We start from the raw sequence: 16,385 nt of genomic DNA, 5'->3' as shown, positions 1-16,385 counted from the left end.
GAGGGCCAGAGGGTCATTGGAGACTGGGGTTCCCTGAGGGCTGCATTGAGAGGCCTTGAGGGCCGCAAGTGGCCCCAGAGCAGGGGTTTGAGCACCCCTGTTCTAAAGTAATAGTTTTCAGGTGCAGTAGCACATAGCTAGAGAGAGTTAATATGGCAAGAAACCATGATTTTCTATTGCATATGAACAGAACATTGAATGATAAGAAACAAGTCATATACTTGCACGAAGGTGTACCTAAGCTGCTGTAATTTAGATGATCAGATGTACTGCTTATGATATTCACAATAATACTTCCATGCATAGAGGTTCTCCTAGCAACCCACCTGGCTGGCACAGTAAGAGGATAAAAAGTGGATGTATGAATCTATAAGAGTATCAGTATGGTACTTACCATTGCTGAGCTCTTGTGGAAAAGTATTACCAGGTGAACAAGTCTTACAAGAATTGTGGTGTTGTTTTTTTTATTTTGTTCAGAAATGTTTAAAATAGGTAGGTTTAAAGTAGTCAAGAAAGTGTGTGATGGCTAGAAATTTTTTATGGACTGCAAGACTGACTTTACCTTTCATCAGAACAGCCTGTGAATGGGTATTACTTCACTCGTGTCTCTAACGCCCACTGGAAAACAGAATAATAGAATATTAATTTTAGAGGCAGAAGGAAGACTGTTTTGTAGAAACCTGCTTTCTGAACTTTTGTATGTTGTTTCCTTATTTTAGGCTACCAGAAGTTTGCCCTGCAACTCTTTGGGCGTTCATATCTTAATGGATTGCTGTAACCTCTTAATTTGTCCATTCGTCCACTTCCCTGTTTCGTGAGGATATTAGCCAGCACAGATCCTGGGAAAGTTACATGTAAGTCCTACTTCTGATTCTTATTGCATTTAAAATAAGACTGTAAGAAGACGATATTTATTTCTGACTGGGGAATGGGAGAGAACAGACAATCCAGATAGCACTTGTTAAAGCATCCTAAAAGCTGTAATTAAGCAGATAGCGTTAGACTGTGAATAAATTGATCCTGAAGTACTATTATTGTCTCTTTAAAATCTAAACAGAGAATGTAATTTTGTCATTTTGTGGGCTTCCTAAGTACTTTTTCTGCCACAGTAGAGCTTGGCACAAAGTACTTTATAAATAGCGTAGGTATTTGTCTCAGACATGCTAGGTTGTCTTTTTTTTGGGGGGGGGGGGAATATTACCCAGAGTAATATTTCACAATTAGGTGAGTAGAGAACTTAAACTATCTGACTGCTCATTTTGTACATTTTCTTAGCAGTGGATCTACAACTTCTGTGGATTGAGGCAAGTGGTCTATCCTACCCATGTGGTGTTTCTTGTAGTAGCCAACAATCATCACCTTCTCACTGAAATTAAAATTAAAAATATACAATATATAAAAGCTAATAAATAATACAGAAAGAGCAAGTGACACCACCCTGTAAGGCCAAGGGAAACACATGAGAAAACAATGTTTTTTGCCATATGTTTGTGTGTCCTACAGGAAACTGAATGTTTTGGAATTTTCTTTTAAAATGATTGCATTTTTGGACAGTAGTATAAAAAAGAAGGTGGATCCCATACTCAGCCAAGGCAGAAAAGTTGGGTCAGTGTTTTATTTTTTTGCTCTTGGAGATGGTAACTGAAACCAAGCAATAATTTGAGGCAACTTCACGCTTGGTTAGTAGCTCTCAATTGAAGGTGCTTGCTTGGAAGCATCACCAAGTCTATGTCTGGGGAAAAAGTTAAATTCAAAATCAGGTGATGAGGGATGTAGGAGGAGGATGGGAAAAAGCACTAACTAACCCTAACCTGACCTGGATGCTCGAAAAAAAAGTGTTCATATTCCTTGTCTCCAGACAACCACATATCCCTCTGCTCTTCAGAGCAGTGTAGTGTGTTTTTAAATGTTTTTATCTGCTTGTATTAATGTTTTTAAAATTTGTTTTTTAATATGTTGTTAGCCGCCCTGGGTCCCGTTAGGGAGAAGGGCGGGATAAAAATAAAGTTTTATTGTTATTTATTATTTAGTGCTAGGGAACTGCAAGGCTTGGAGGCACAGATTTGTGCTCTCCTCAAATTTCCCTAGTTCCTGTTTCTCACAAATATGTGTATTGAACAGAACAGTAAAACATACTTTGCTTAATATTGCCTACCTGCTTCTCCTAACCCAAAATTTGTTTATATGTCCTATAAGTCCTTTGTATTGACAAGCTAGGATCATCAATAGGTAGACTGGCTAATTTGTTTATTCAGTGTTATTTATATGTACTGTCAATCTTGTAAGGATTTTTCACCTAAGCCTTCTATTCATACATTCAGGGCTCTCTGCTAATGTTTATGCAAGGAATCTGCAAAAGAAATGGTTATGCATCATTTCTTTTTTTCTAGGACTATAGTGTTTTTCCAGGACTATATTACTTTTTCCAGAACTGTACAGTACGGTATGAACATATCCTGCAGTCTTAATCTAGTGATTGCTTAGTTGACTGATTCACAGGGCATCCTTCTTCCTAGCTGAATAAATAAAGAACTGCTTCTCATAAGGTTGTTTATACCAGAGCACAGAATACCTGCACATAACATCAAGTTCAAAGGGTTAAGTATGAGTTGTACTTTCAGAATACTCATATTAGGGGGGTATTGGTCCTTTCCCAGTCATTGCTTGCAAATATTTTCACTTGCTCTTTAAGTTTTAAGTCATTTATAGTACGCTGTAAAAAAAATTCTGGAAGCCTATGAAGGATTTTGTTTTAATTTCCTGTGTTGTGATTTCATGTCCTTATAATGTGTCTATTGCTGGTCTTATCTTGCCATTTTGTAGTTCTTAAGTGCTTTTTCTGTTTTGTTTTCTTGAAGTATATACATGTGGTTTTATAATGTATCCTGCCTTTTGGTGTATACTTATACCCCCTCCCAAGGCAACTTGCATCTACTATAATAAACCAAACCGCAGCTACATTTGATAAATATATGCATGCTTCATGACTGACAAAGGCTTAATCTGCCAGACATGCTGTGTGTTCATGAGTTTGTATTGTCTGATTACATAATACCTTATGAAAGTAGCCCCCACAATACTGCAAGCAGTGGGGGTTCTTGTGAAGCTGGATCATCAAAAGGAGACCAGGGGATCATAAGGTCTATGCTATCATCCTTTATTCCCACCCACCCAGTGCTTACAAGGCCCCAAGCTAGCAGGGAGAGGCTATCTGGGGACCACTCCCCTTCCCTTTTCTTACCAGAGCAAAGTCTGCAGGCTGTTTCCTGGGTGTCTTTTCTGTTTGAAGTAAATGGGAGCAACATATGCTTCCCAGCTCTGAGAAGGAAAGGGAATAGAAAGGGGCTAGGGGCCTCACTCTTCCTCATTAACCATGGGGCATGCCCGCTCACCAGTCTGTTTGCTGGAACTCTGTGTGCAGCCTCTCCTCTCCTGGCTTCTGTTTGAAATGATCAGGAGCAACACATGCTTCTAATCATGTGCTGCTCTTGTTCGTTTCAAATAGAAGCTGCACAGTGGAGAGGCTGCCCATGGAGCTCTGATAAGTTAAAGGGAAGTCAGGTGGGGTTGTCTCCCCGCTCCCTAGCCATGGATGCTTGCTGGCCCACCCTCCCATCTGCCCGTCCCCTCATCTGTGGGAACACCACAGGGGGGGTTAAACTGGGGGGGGGGTTCAAGCTGCATGGAGGTACAGGCCACCAGTACGTTCAGTGACATTTAGCATGTGGAAAGACAAGTTGTAGGGGAGCTATAGCAGGAGAGATTGTTCTTGCTTATAGGCTTTCCAGAGGCAACTGGTGAGCTACGGTGGGAAATGGTGATCTAGATCAGTGTTTCCCAGCATTTGTCCTGCATCGTACCACTTCACATGGCCCACCTGTTCTGAGTACCACTAGAAGTAACTGGTGATGACATCATCACCAGTTACTTCTGGGTTGGGAAGCCAAATTCAATACAACAAATACCAGTAAGAGGCTCGGGTAGGATGGGAGGTTTTTTTTCAGCTCAGAAAAGCATACTTTGGAGCTCCGCCCACTGAGCAGAGCCTGCTACCTCTGTTGGTTGTGTTCCTGGTCTTACCGCTGGGCAGCAGGTAACCAGGAGTCCAGCAGGTACCGCCAAATGCCACTTCAAGTACCACTGGTGGTATCCGTACCACCAGTTGAGAAACACTGATCTAGAGGAGGACTTGTTCTTATGCACCACAGCTTTTCTTACCTTATTTATGTTTTATTTCCCCAATAATATATTATTCTGAGGTGTATCAAAAAACAGAGTGGGGAAAAGATAATTAACAATATAGCTTAGATGCTATAATGTTATCTTTCCAGCTAGGTGCAGTTGATAGTATTTGCTAGTAGGAGACACAGGTGCAAGTACTCTTTTGGCCACGAAATCTTGGGCAAATTCTTTAGAGCCCAAACCTCTGCATATGTACACAAAAGAAAATGCCATTATAGTCAATGCGGCTTACTCCCAGGTAAGTGTGAATAGGGTTGCAGCCACGCAGCACAGTGCTATCTTGCGCTGGAACGGGCAGGCCAGAAGGCTTGCACTGTATCCAGTGCAAGATTGGGGCCAGAAGTGGCTCAGCTGGAGGCAAGGGGAAACTCTTCTCTTTATTCCTGGGTACGCCACCACAGCCCCAATGGTGTCCTCGGACCCGTCCCACCTCAGGAGTTGGCACAAGTCTGAGAAAAACAGGGCAGCTTGGAGCGGCTCCGCACTACTCAGGGAATGGGGTTGGGATCTGGCATAACTGCCTGGTCCCAGCCCTGCCTCCCACTCCCTGCCTGCCCCTGGAATGCCCACCCCCTGCCCCCGAACACCTCCCGCCTCCTCCCTGCCCTCCCCAGACTCCTGTGTTGGCTGAGCTTGGCCGGCGCAACCTTCCCTCCCCAGTTTGGCATGGTGGCTGGATGCAGCCAATGCACGACAAGGTGCAAACATGCTTTATGGCACGTTAGGTTTGGATTGTGCCCTTAGTCTCACAGATACGTTAAGTATAAATGGTTCAAACACTGTAAAGCACTTGTGCATGGAAAAATGCTACAGAAAATATTATACCTAGAAATTTCCTCTTGATACTCATTGTGTTTGGGTATGTTGATTCTTTAGCCAAGGCTGGGTACTGTGTTAACCACTGTTCATAGTTGTCTTTGCAGGGTCATGAGATTGTTTGCAGCTGCTCAAATAATTCTACCAGGATAGCCCATAAAGTATTTGTAGAATGAAAGCTACGCTAGATCAAAGCTTTGGAACATGAAATATTCTGTATAATGATATCTGTGTTTCACACTCCTAGTGTCCCTAGCAGGAGTTTAAACCATGCCATTCTTGGGCTTGACTGCAGTTTCCTGTTGTGTATATGAACAATCAGGCCTCTTCAGAGGCCCAGGCTACTTCCAGCTTTCCGGGCCCCTAGTCATGATAAAAATAATGGCATGAAAAAGCAAGGCACCAGAAAGGATGAGATATAATTCAAATTTACAAATACTTTTCTAGCCTTTTTAAGTGCATATGCACCAATTTTTCAGGAAAAGTCTAACTTGCATGCAAAGTTGCAGTTGATCTTAAGCATGGTACTCAAATGCTCTTATTCCATACATTTGAGACCCCCTTTGAGCTCGAGACCAGACTTTGCCATCCACCCCCACCCCCCCACCCACCTCCATTGGCTCTGCATTGACTAGCAAATGCATGTGTGCCATTGCCTAACAGATGGTGAGTGCAGTGTCTTCAACCATGTCAGTATTTTCCACGGGCTAATGATAGTGGATTCAGCCCAGTGAAGAATTTATGATCCGATCCAAGAACATGCTATGGTAGCAAATGAAACGTGGGCTGTTGATGGACTGTTGGCATTTGTGTGTCATTTTGAATCTGTAGTGTGTTTTCCAATATCCATAATTCTATGCCTCTTTTGCAATAAGAAAAAATGTTGCATTTCCTTGTTCTCAACCAAAGACTGTTCTTGAACCAGCAATGTCATTCCCTCTGCTTCTGAGTCTCATCTCATGCCAACAGATTTGCAGCCAAAGCAGCAGCATCCTCAAAGAAATTGGAGGTTTCTGGGAGCTCACTAGGCTCCACTGGCTTGCAGAGGTTCAGAACTTGAGTCTGGATTCCAAGAGAGATTTCCCTGTCCCTTCCTGAAACCTCTGGAGGAGGGGGAAAATGTACAATTTCCGTATGAGTATATGCACAGTTTGAAAGAGAATGGGACAGTGGACAGATCAGAAACTGGACAACAGCAAGAAAGATGCTAAGGTGGGAAAGGAGGGAAGTGGAAAAATAGAACTTTTTAAAGATTGGGAACAGAGAGAGTGATACTGAGCTGGGAAGATATGAAAGAATGGGGGGGGAGGGACTGTTACTTGTTCTCTGTTCTGTACTAAAGACTGATGTGATCTTGTAGATCCTGTGGGCTGTAGTAATAATAATAACTAAGTATTTATATACTGCCTTTCTGGTCATTGGATTACTCCTCTGACTTTATTCAAGGTGGTTTACATAGGCAGGCATTTCTAAATCCCTCAAGGGGATTTTTACAATCATAGAGGTTCTCTCTTTCAAGAACCAACAACATTTCAGAATGGATCTTCCTGGTTTGGTCTCACTTCTGGCCTCCAGTTCTCCCATGCAGGCTGACAAGCAGCTCCATCTCTCACATGGAGGGCAGCCAAGACGCTTCTTGCTCACACCAAGAGCAGGTGGAATCACTCAGCTCGGCTTGTCAGCTGCTTCAAGGTCTCGCCATTCTCAGCCGTTCAGGGAGCTGCCAGTGTCCTCGAACTGGTGACCTTCTGATGTTATCTTTGGGCTCTAGACCAGACCTCCTGCCTTATTGAGTCCAGCCGGACTTACTCTGAGGAAGACATTCATTCAACAACATTTTTCTTATGGACCCTACAGAATCCATGCCATTTTCCAGTTGATGGCTATATGCATATATTTGTTTTTCAGTCATGTTGTAGTATGTCTTATTTTTCACTACACATTGGGTTTTATCATCAACTGCAGTCTCAGTCCAACTAAGGACATTAGCACTCTTCTTACAACACACTTTCTTTGTGTCTTCTGGTTTGGGACGGATAGAATTCAGATGCACATCCAGAAGCTCATCTTAGTGAACATGCAATCTATCCACTTGATGCTGTGGTTTTTCTAATGTGCATTTAAAGGCACACCTCTATCCGTGTTCTTGTGCAACTGGTCACACATTAATACATAGTTTACATGTCACTAGAGCCAGACTCGCAAGTTTGCACATGTGTGCTAGAAATCTTTTTTTAAGGAGAAGACATGAGTTTAATAACTCTTTGCATATAATATTATCAAGAAGGTGTTGAGCAGTCAAGCTTAAGAACATAAGAACATAAGAACAGCCCCACTGGATCAGGCCATAGGCCCATCTAGTCCAGCTTCCTGTATCTCACAGCGGCCCACCAAATGCCCCAGGGAGCACACCAGATAACAAGAGACCTCGTCCTGGTGCTCTCCCCTACATCTGGCATTCTGACTTAACCCATTCCTAAAATCAGGAGGTTGCACATACACATCATGGCTTGTACCCCATAATGGATTTTTCCTCCAGAAACTCGTCCAATCCCCTTTTAAAGGCGTCTAGGCTAGACGCCAGCACCACATCCTGTGGCAAGGAGTTCCACAGACTGACCACGCGCTGAGTAAAGAAATATTTTCTTTTGTCTGTCCTAACCCGCCCAACACTCAATTTTAGTGGATGTCCCCTGGTTCTGGTATTATGTGAGAGTGTAAATAGCATCTCCCTATCTACTCTGTCCATCCCCTGCATAATTTTGTATGTCTCAATCATGTCCCCCCTCAAGCGTCTCTTTTCTAGGCTGAAGAGGCCCAAACGCCGTAGCCTTTCCTCATAAGGAAGGTGCCCCAGCCCCGTAATCAGCTTAGTCGCTCTCTTTTGCACCTTTTCCATTTCCACTATGTCTTTTTTGAGATGCGGCGACCAGAACTGGACACAATACTCCAGGTGTGGCCTTACCATCGATTTGTACAACGGCATTATAATATTAGCCGTTTTGTTCTCAATACCCTTCCTAATGATCCCAAGCATAGAATTGGCCTTCTTCACTGCCGCCGCACATTGGGTCGACACTTTCATCGACCTGTCCACCACCACCCCAAGATCTCTCTCCTGATCTGTCACAGACAGCTCAGAACCCATCAGCCTATATCTAAAGTTTTGATTTTTTGCCCCAATGTGCATGACTTTACACTTACTGACATTGAAGCGCATCTGCCATTTTGCTGCCCATTCTGCCAGTCTGGAGAGATCCTTCTGGAGCTCCTCACAATCACTTCTGGTCTTCACCACTCGGAAAAGTTTGGTGTCGTCTGCAAACTTAGCCACTTCACTGCTCAGCCCTGTCTCCAGGTCATTTATGAAGAGGTTGAAAAGCACCGGTCCCAGGACAGATCCTTGGGGCACACCGCTTTTCACCTCTCTCCATTGTGAAAATTGCCCATTGACACCCACTCTCTGCTTCCTTGCCTCCAACCAGTTCTCAATCCACGAGAGGACCTCTCCTCTAATTCCCTGACTGTGGAGTTTTTTCAGTAGCCTTTGGTGAGGGACCGTGTCAAATGCCTTCTGAAAGTCCAGATATATAATGTCCACGGGTTCTCCCGCATCCACATGCCTGTTGACCTTTTCAAAGAATTCTATAAGGTTGGTGAGGCAAGACTTACCCTTACAGAAGCCATGCTGACTCTCCCTCAGCAAGGCCTGTTCATCTATGTGTTTTGAGATCCTATCTTTGATGAGGCATTCCACCATCTTACCCGGTATGGATGTTAGGCTGACCGGCCTATAGTTTCCCGGGTCCCCCCTCTTTCCCTTTTTAAAAATAGGCGTGACATTTGCTATCGTCCAATCTTCTGGTACCGTGGCCGTTTTGAGGGACAAGTTGCATACCTTAGTCAAGAGATCTGCAACTTCATTCTTCAATTCCTTAATAACCCTTGGGTGTATGCCATCAGGGCCCGGTGACTTATTGATCTTTAATTTATCAATGAGGTCTGAAACATCTTCTCTTTTAACCTCTATCTGACTTAACTCCTCGGTCAGGAGGGGCCGTTCGGGCAGCGGTATCTGCCCGAGGTCTTCTGCCGTGAAGACAGATGCAAAGAACTCATTTAATTTCTCTGCCATCTCTAAGTCTCCTTTTATCTCCCCTTTCCCTCCCTCACCATCCAGAGGGCCAACCGCTTCTCTGGCGGGTTTCCTGCTTCTAACATATTTGAAGAAGCTTTTATTATTCCCCTTAATGTTGCTGGCCATGCGTTCCTCATAGTCTCGCTTGGCCTCCCCTATCACCTTCTTACATTTCTTTTGCCACAGTTTATGTTCCTTTTTATTCTCTTCATCAGGGCAAGACTTCCATTTACGGAAGGAAGCTTCCTTGCCCTTCACAGCCTCTCTAACTTGGCTGGTTAGCCATGCGGGCACTCTCCTGGATTTAGTGGAACCCTTCTTTCTTTGCGGTATACACCTCTGCTGGGCCTCTATTACTGTTGTTTTAAGCAGCCTCCATGCACTCTGGAGAGACTGGACTCTTTTTACCCTCCCTTTCAACCTCCTTCTAACCAGCCTCCTCATTTGAGGGAAGTCCGCCCGTCGGAAGTCAAGGGTTTTTGTTAGAGATTTGCCTGGTATTCTTCCCCCAACGTGCACGTCAAAACGTATCGCAGCATGATCACTGTTCCCCAATGGCTCAGTAACGTTTACATCTCTAACCAGGTCCTGCGTACCGCACAAAATTAAATCCAGAGTCACCTGTCCTCTGGTGGGCTCCTTGACTAGCTGATCTAAGCCACAGTCATTTAGCACGTCAAGAAATCCGGTTTCCTTATCGTGACCAGAACACAAATTGACCCAGTCAATATGAGGATAATTGAAGTCCCCCATGATTACAACCCTGTCCTTCCTTGTCACCTCCCTGATCTGTTTCCTCATTTCAAGGTCCCCATCAGATTTCTGGTCTGGAGGACGATAGCACGCCCCCAGTATTACATTGCTGCACAAGCCTGGTAATTTAACCCACAGAGATTCTACGGTGGAGTCGGACCCACCTTCAATCTCTACTTTGCTGGATTCTATCCCTTCCTTAACATAAAGGGCCACCCCACCTCCAACACGCCCCTGCCTGTCCCTCCTGTAGAGTTTATAGCCCGGGATTGCGGTATCCCACTGATTCTCCGCATTCCACCAGGTTTCCGTTATGCCCACTATGTCAATATTTTCCCTTGTCACCAGACATTCCAGTTCTCCCACCTTTGCTCGTAGACTTCGGGCATTCGCATAAAAGCATTTATACACGGAATGCCCCAGGATGGGCTGCTTATTCGCTCCTTTGTCCCCGCATCCTCTCATTGTGCCAAACCGTCTATCACATCCCATCACCCTACCTTTCCCAATTTCTTCTCCTACCCTGCCTTTGTCTTGTTGTTCTCTAACCTCCCCATCCTCATCCCATAGGGATGAGGAGTCCCGAACCGGATGCCCCTCGGCTCCTGTCGGCCTTCCCCCAGGGATCAGTTTAAAAGCTGCTCTGCCACCTTTTTAATGTTATGCGCCAGCAGTCTGGTTCCATTCTGGTTCAAATGGAGCCCGTCCCTCTTGTACAGGCCCCGCTTGTCCCAAAACGTTCCCCAGTGCCTAACGAATCTAAACCCCTCCTCCCTACACCACCGTCTCATCCACGCATTGAGACCCCTGATCTCCGCCTGCCTAGCTGGCCCTGCGCGTGGAACAGGTAGCACTTCAGAGAACGCTACCTTTGAGGTCCTGGCTTTCAGCTTCCTGCCTAAAAGCCTAAATTTGGCCTCCAGGACCTCCCAGCTACACTTGCCCACGTCGTTGGTGCCGACATGCACCACAGCCGCTACCTCTCCCCCAGCACTGTCTACTAGCCTGTCTAGACGAGAAGTGATGTCCGCAACCTTCGCACCAGGCAGGCAAGTCACCATGCGGTCCTCACATCCGTCGCAAACCCCCCTCTCTATGTTTCTAATAATCGAATCCCCCACTACAAGAAGCCCCCGACCCCCCTCCCGCCGAGGAGTATCCCGAGTGCGCTCGGATACGGGCCCATCCCCTGGAGAAGGGATCCCCCCTAGGGGATTGTTTCCCTCCTCTCCAGGATGACGTCCTCCAGTCCCCAGACTTCCCACCCGGGCAGCCGAGGAGCTGCACGCCTGAGGTTGGGACGAAGCCTGATCGTCCCCGGAAGTCTCCCCACGGTCCTCCTCTGGCTGCCTGCGCTTCTCCAGGTCGGCCACCAAGGCTTCAAGGGAGCGGACGTGTTCCCTGAGAGCCTGGAGCTCCTTGCACCGAGGACACACCCATGACTTATGCCCCAGAGGCATATAATCATACATGTGGCACTCAATGCAGAACACTGGATAGCCCCCACCCTGCTGCTGGCTGTCTGACTGCATAGCTTTTCTGTTGTTGTTGTTGTTGTTTTATTTATGGGTCCTTTTAAAAACTGTACACTGGATAGCAGCCCTCTTCTCAAGGGAAGAGGAAGGGCAGTGTCTGGGGCCCTGGCCTCCTCGCCCTGCTGCTGAACTCGCCCAGATGCTAAACTCTTGTGCCTTACCTGGCACTTAGTTCCCAGAGGCACTTGGTTCCCAGAGGCCACACGCGTCTGCAGAGAGCCTCACGCGATGGCCTGCCTAGCTTTATACTCCTGGCTGGCGCCTCCCCCCTCCTTCCTTCCTGATTGAAAGGGGGCTGGCCTTCCCAGGTGAGCTTACAAAAGCTCAGGAAGGCAAATGGCTGCTGATGGGCGTGACCTACTCTGCAGGCTCCTGAATGGACTGCTTGGATTAGCCTACTGGGGCTCTTAATGGGTTGGGAATTGGCCCTTCCTAGGTCCTTTCCCTCCTAGTTCTGTTCTCTTAGGCTGGACTGTTTTTGTAACCTCTTGTGCCTTACCTGGCACTTAGTTCCCAGAGGCACTTGGTTCCCAGAGGCCACACGCGTCTGCAGAGCTTCTATCACGGTCATCTAGGACAGGGGTGTCTAAAGTTTTTGGCAGGAGGGCCACATCACCTCTCTGACACTGTGTTGGGGGCCAGGGAAAAAAAGAATTAATTTACATTTAAAATTTGAATAAATTTACATAAGTTTACATAAATGAATATATTAAAGATGAACTTATATGAATGAACGAAGGTCTTGAAATAGCTCAAGGCCTATAAAAGGCCTTGCACAAAGCAAGGCTGGCCTTTCCTTTGCTGCCCCTATTGCATCACATACGTGAAACAGCAAGCAATGGAGGAAGCCATCATCCCACAGCTCACGCGAGATGTCAAACAGTTGCCCTCATGCTGAGAGCAGTTGTGTCGGGCCAGTGCAGGCTCCAACAAATCTCCGGAGGGCCAGAGGCTCATTGGAGACTGGTGGCTCCCTGAGGGCCACATTGAGAGGCCTCAAGGGCTGCAAGTGGCCCCAGGGCCGGGGTTTGGGCACCCCTGATCTAGGATAATAAAGTTATGCAACTGCTGACACTTGAAATAAGATAGCATCATAGTGAGAAACAGCTATTTCCTTTTTTATGCCTTTGCTTGAAACTGCAGTATGCAGACACTAAATTAAGAAAATGCTGTTTCTACCTTCAGTGAATATAAACTTAAAACCTGGGAACCATTTTGCTCTATATGTAGTAAGTTTTGAAATATTTTGGCTTACTACGGTATACCATTTAGTGTATACTATAAAACATAATTTAAATTATTTCAATTTTAGTTGCTTTCTTGATTTGCACTTGGCTGAGATACTACTGTAGACTTGGAGGTCACGAGCTGTGCTCCCTGTTCTTAGTTCAGATTGGCAAAGCTTCATTAGCAACCACAGGTTTGGTAGCAGTAAGGTGTGTCATTTCAGGCTTAGATGTTGGGGTGGGCTCCCCAAAGATATTTCAGGGGGCTGGAGAAATGAGAGAGGGTGCCAATGTTTACAACTAGTTTCAGAAGTCTTCTCTTGGATATAGTCAAGATTAAATTGTTTAAAAAAAAAAAAAAGGCAAACTATCGCCCCATAAATCGTGCCCTGCTAACAAGAATTTCCCAATATGTCAGGCAGCATCTTTTATGAACTTCAGAGTTTCCCCCAGAACATTTTTTGTGCCAAATGCTAGTCCCTTATTTGAAGATAGTGTCAGTGAATATTCTGGTGAAATCCACTTTCTCTAACCTTAGGCAGTGAAACTACAATACCGCATAAGTTGTATTTTTACTATAGTTCTAATATTTCCCTCTGTACTTGCCCTGAGCTGTACAGTCATTTAGCATCTGATCTGAGGGCATTGTGGTTGTAACTGAGTACCATGTGACCCATTGATAACACTTTTAAATGCTACAAAAGCCGAAGTATTTAGAACTTTTGCAACATGAAATAATCTCCCAGAAGTGTTGTTGTTGCTGCCGTTTATATTATATGGCACCTAGTTTAAGTGCTGTATGATAATCATTTTGTTAATCCTCTCATTCATCCTCAGGGTGCGAGGGAAGGGGTTAGTTTTACTCTTGCTCTACTGAGAAGGACAAGGGATAGGAGACACATGCTCTCCAGTTTCTATCTGTCTGAATTGGGCAGAAATAACCGAACAGATAAAGAGAAGCAATGCTTCTGAAGGCAGCTAGTGCTCACTTTCGTAGCACTGGTATTGCTGTAGTGTTCCTTCCTGCGCTACCAGGAGAATGTGAGGAGTAACCAGTGAGTTAACCACAGGGGACAAATCCATAGGGGACAAATCCAGTTATGTTTTCTCACATAACTCCTGCTGGACAAGCACTTCAGTGGCTCCTGCACTGCTGGAATACACAAGTGACAACCTGAATAAACCGCTGTTCTGGGAGACTGAAGGTGATGGAAGTAGTGAGGCAAGTGCTTTTAGCCTTCAGTTCTCTTCTAAAAGTATGTGTAGAAAAATGTCCAAAAAGTAGCTACAGATGTGCATCCTTATATACCCAGCATTAACGTGTATCTCCAGAATTCTTCTCCATCATTCTCGCTTCTCACACTTGTGGTTAACTTTTCTGTGTTAGGCTCTCATGTGCTGCTATTTTTTGGCTACTTATGTATTTCTGGACTATTAGTAAAAAGAGCTATTGTCATAAGGGATTTGATTTTTTTTAATGCATTCTCATGGCAAGATAATATGCATTTCTATAAGGTTTTGTTTTATGTTTTTAAAAGTTGCAGTGGGCAAATAATCATTCGCTTATTCATGGTGATTTACAAAGAGTTCATGAGAACAGGTACATAAGTTCATGAGAACTTGCAGTTTCAAAAAGGGGATTAACGTAAAAAATTAAGAACTGGCTTTCTGTGTCATTTTCATCCAGCTAAGTCATTTACAGCACAATCCTCTGTGTGTCTTCTCAGAAGTAAGTCTCACTGAGTTCAGTGGGATTTGCTGCCAGCTGATTGTGTATAGGATTACAGCCCTAGTCTGCTCTCATGTAGATTTCTGCTAAAGAGGCAAAAGCTGTATGTGGAGTTAGTCATGTGCATATTAAAACAAAATTACCTTGAAATGCATGCATAGTTTGCAAAAGGAAAAAATTAGCTATGCATGAGACAAGTAAATGGGGACAGAGTTGCAAGGACTTGTGTGTCATACATATAAAATTAGACTAATTTGCAAAGCGTGTTCTGAAGTGCAGTCTTAAGTCGAGTATCATGGTTGACTGTACAATGTTTGTGTCTTCAGATTATGACTGGTGGGATTTTTCTTAACTCACTGTAAACTACTTCCTTCACAGAAACATTCAACAACATCACAGCATTAAGCTAACCAGCAGCTTTTAGCAACTTAATTAACTCTTTACAATGATTGTGATCCAGCCAAAGCTTAAGTACTTTGATCCACTGGTTTTCAGTGCAAGTTTAACTCAGTGCAAGAGTTAAACATGTGCTTAGATCGCTCCCATTGAACTGAGTGGTGTTGAAGCACTTTTAATTGTGACTGGATCATGGCCTTTGTGTCAGGGCATATTGGGAATGTGGATTAGAGACGCTTTTGCTTAGCCTCTCAGTCTGTAATGTGAAAATAATAATACTGGCCCACTTTATAGGGTTGTTTGTAAGGATTATTTGTTATATCGTTATTGAAGTCTTTAGTATTCCTAAATATGACTGCTTAGAAAAGTATATATATAGTGGTCCTTAAATTGAACCCCCTCATCTCCCACTCCCTTCATAACTGCAGCAGACCTGGTTTTAAACCTTGCCCTCAGTATGTCTAATCTGACCCTAAATTGTTCTAGTCATTTATTGTGTCTGCTTCTCTTCCTCATGAAATAGCTTAATGTAGGGAGGGGAGGGTAGGCAAATGGAGAGAAAGAGACTTGGGTTAAAATGAGCCATCATTCTGGGATTTTTTTAATATTTTTGGTCTGTTGCATTTATGTACTTGCCTTGTAGGTGTTGGAAGTGTGGGTGGACAAGAAAAATTAGTGGTAATAAGATTTTCCGTACATTGCCCTTTTGTGTACAACTGAAAATAAAGAGTCATATAGTCTAGAACTGTAGACCAAACACAATCAGTCTGCTAAATGCACACCACTGACTTGCACGCAGTTTTGCCTCTGTCTGGTAAGGTCTAAATTTTGAATTTGGGCTCTGTGGTGGAGGGAGGCTGAGTTGGCTCAGGAGGGGGGTAGAATGTCAGTTTTCTGCAGTTACTTTGTGTGAGAACTTTGTGTGAGTGGTGGAACTTTCTTAATCTGAAAAACAAACTACTGTAATGGTTATATTTAAAAAGTTGGGTAGGATGAACCAACTTTTTGGAATAAATGGCCTTTCGTGATACTTTGTTTAAATCAATTATCCTAAAGTATTGTTGTACTTTTCAACATGGATCTGGAACTATCTTGTTGGCAGGAGCACTATCGGAAGACTCCTCACACTACAAAGCCACAGTGGATCAGGGTTAGCATCGCGGAACAAGAAACATAAGGAAGAGACATACTGTAGCATATAATCTGTAGTGGACCATAAAATGGTTTTGAAGAGTGCTGGTACAAAAAAAAAAGGCGCTCCCCAGAATTTGGAGTTGCTTTTCTTATGCAACACTCTTCTGCTCAGCTGAGAACAGCCCTCCTGTGAGCAAAAGAGGCTATTCAGTAGGAGAGAGACTGTTTGGGATCTGTTTCCAGCAATGATCAGCTAGTTACTTTTGGGTGCTCACAAGCATGACATGAAGTTGATTGTCTCCTGTTTCTCCCCAGTATCTAGTAACCTGATCTACAGTTCTGTATATCTGAATTCTAAAATCTACAGTTTTTGTATAGAGAAGTTCCATTTAGGAATTGCTAATTGCTGTTGATAA

At 44.3% G+C, this 16,385-nt stretch overlaps 1 protein-coding gene across 1 annotated transcript in view; it reads left to right on the top strand.

Moving 5' to 3' along the window:
• Positions 1–801: 801 nt before the first annotated feature.
• Positions 802–16,385, top strand: part of BACH2 (BTB domain and CNC homolog 2) — a 101,203-nt gene continuing 85,619 nt past the window's right edge. Inside the window, exon 1 of the mRNA XM_066610102.1 lies at positions 802–854. The gene's annotated coding sequence lies outside the window, so the exon portion shown is untranslated. The remainder of the gene's footprint in view (positions 855–16,385) is intronic.

Source organism: Tiliqua scincoides, chromosome 1 (genome assembly GCF_035046505.1).
Source record: "Tiliqua scincoides isolate rTilSci1 chromosome 1, rTilSci1.hap2, whole genome shotgun sequence".
NCBI lineage: Eukaryota > Metazoa > Chordata > Lepidosauria > Squamata > Scincidae > Tiliqua > Tiliqua scincoides.
The sequence above is the reverse complement of the archived record's forward strand: the minus strand, read 5'-3'. Positions and strand labels throughout refer to the sequence as shown.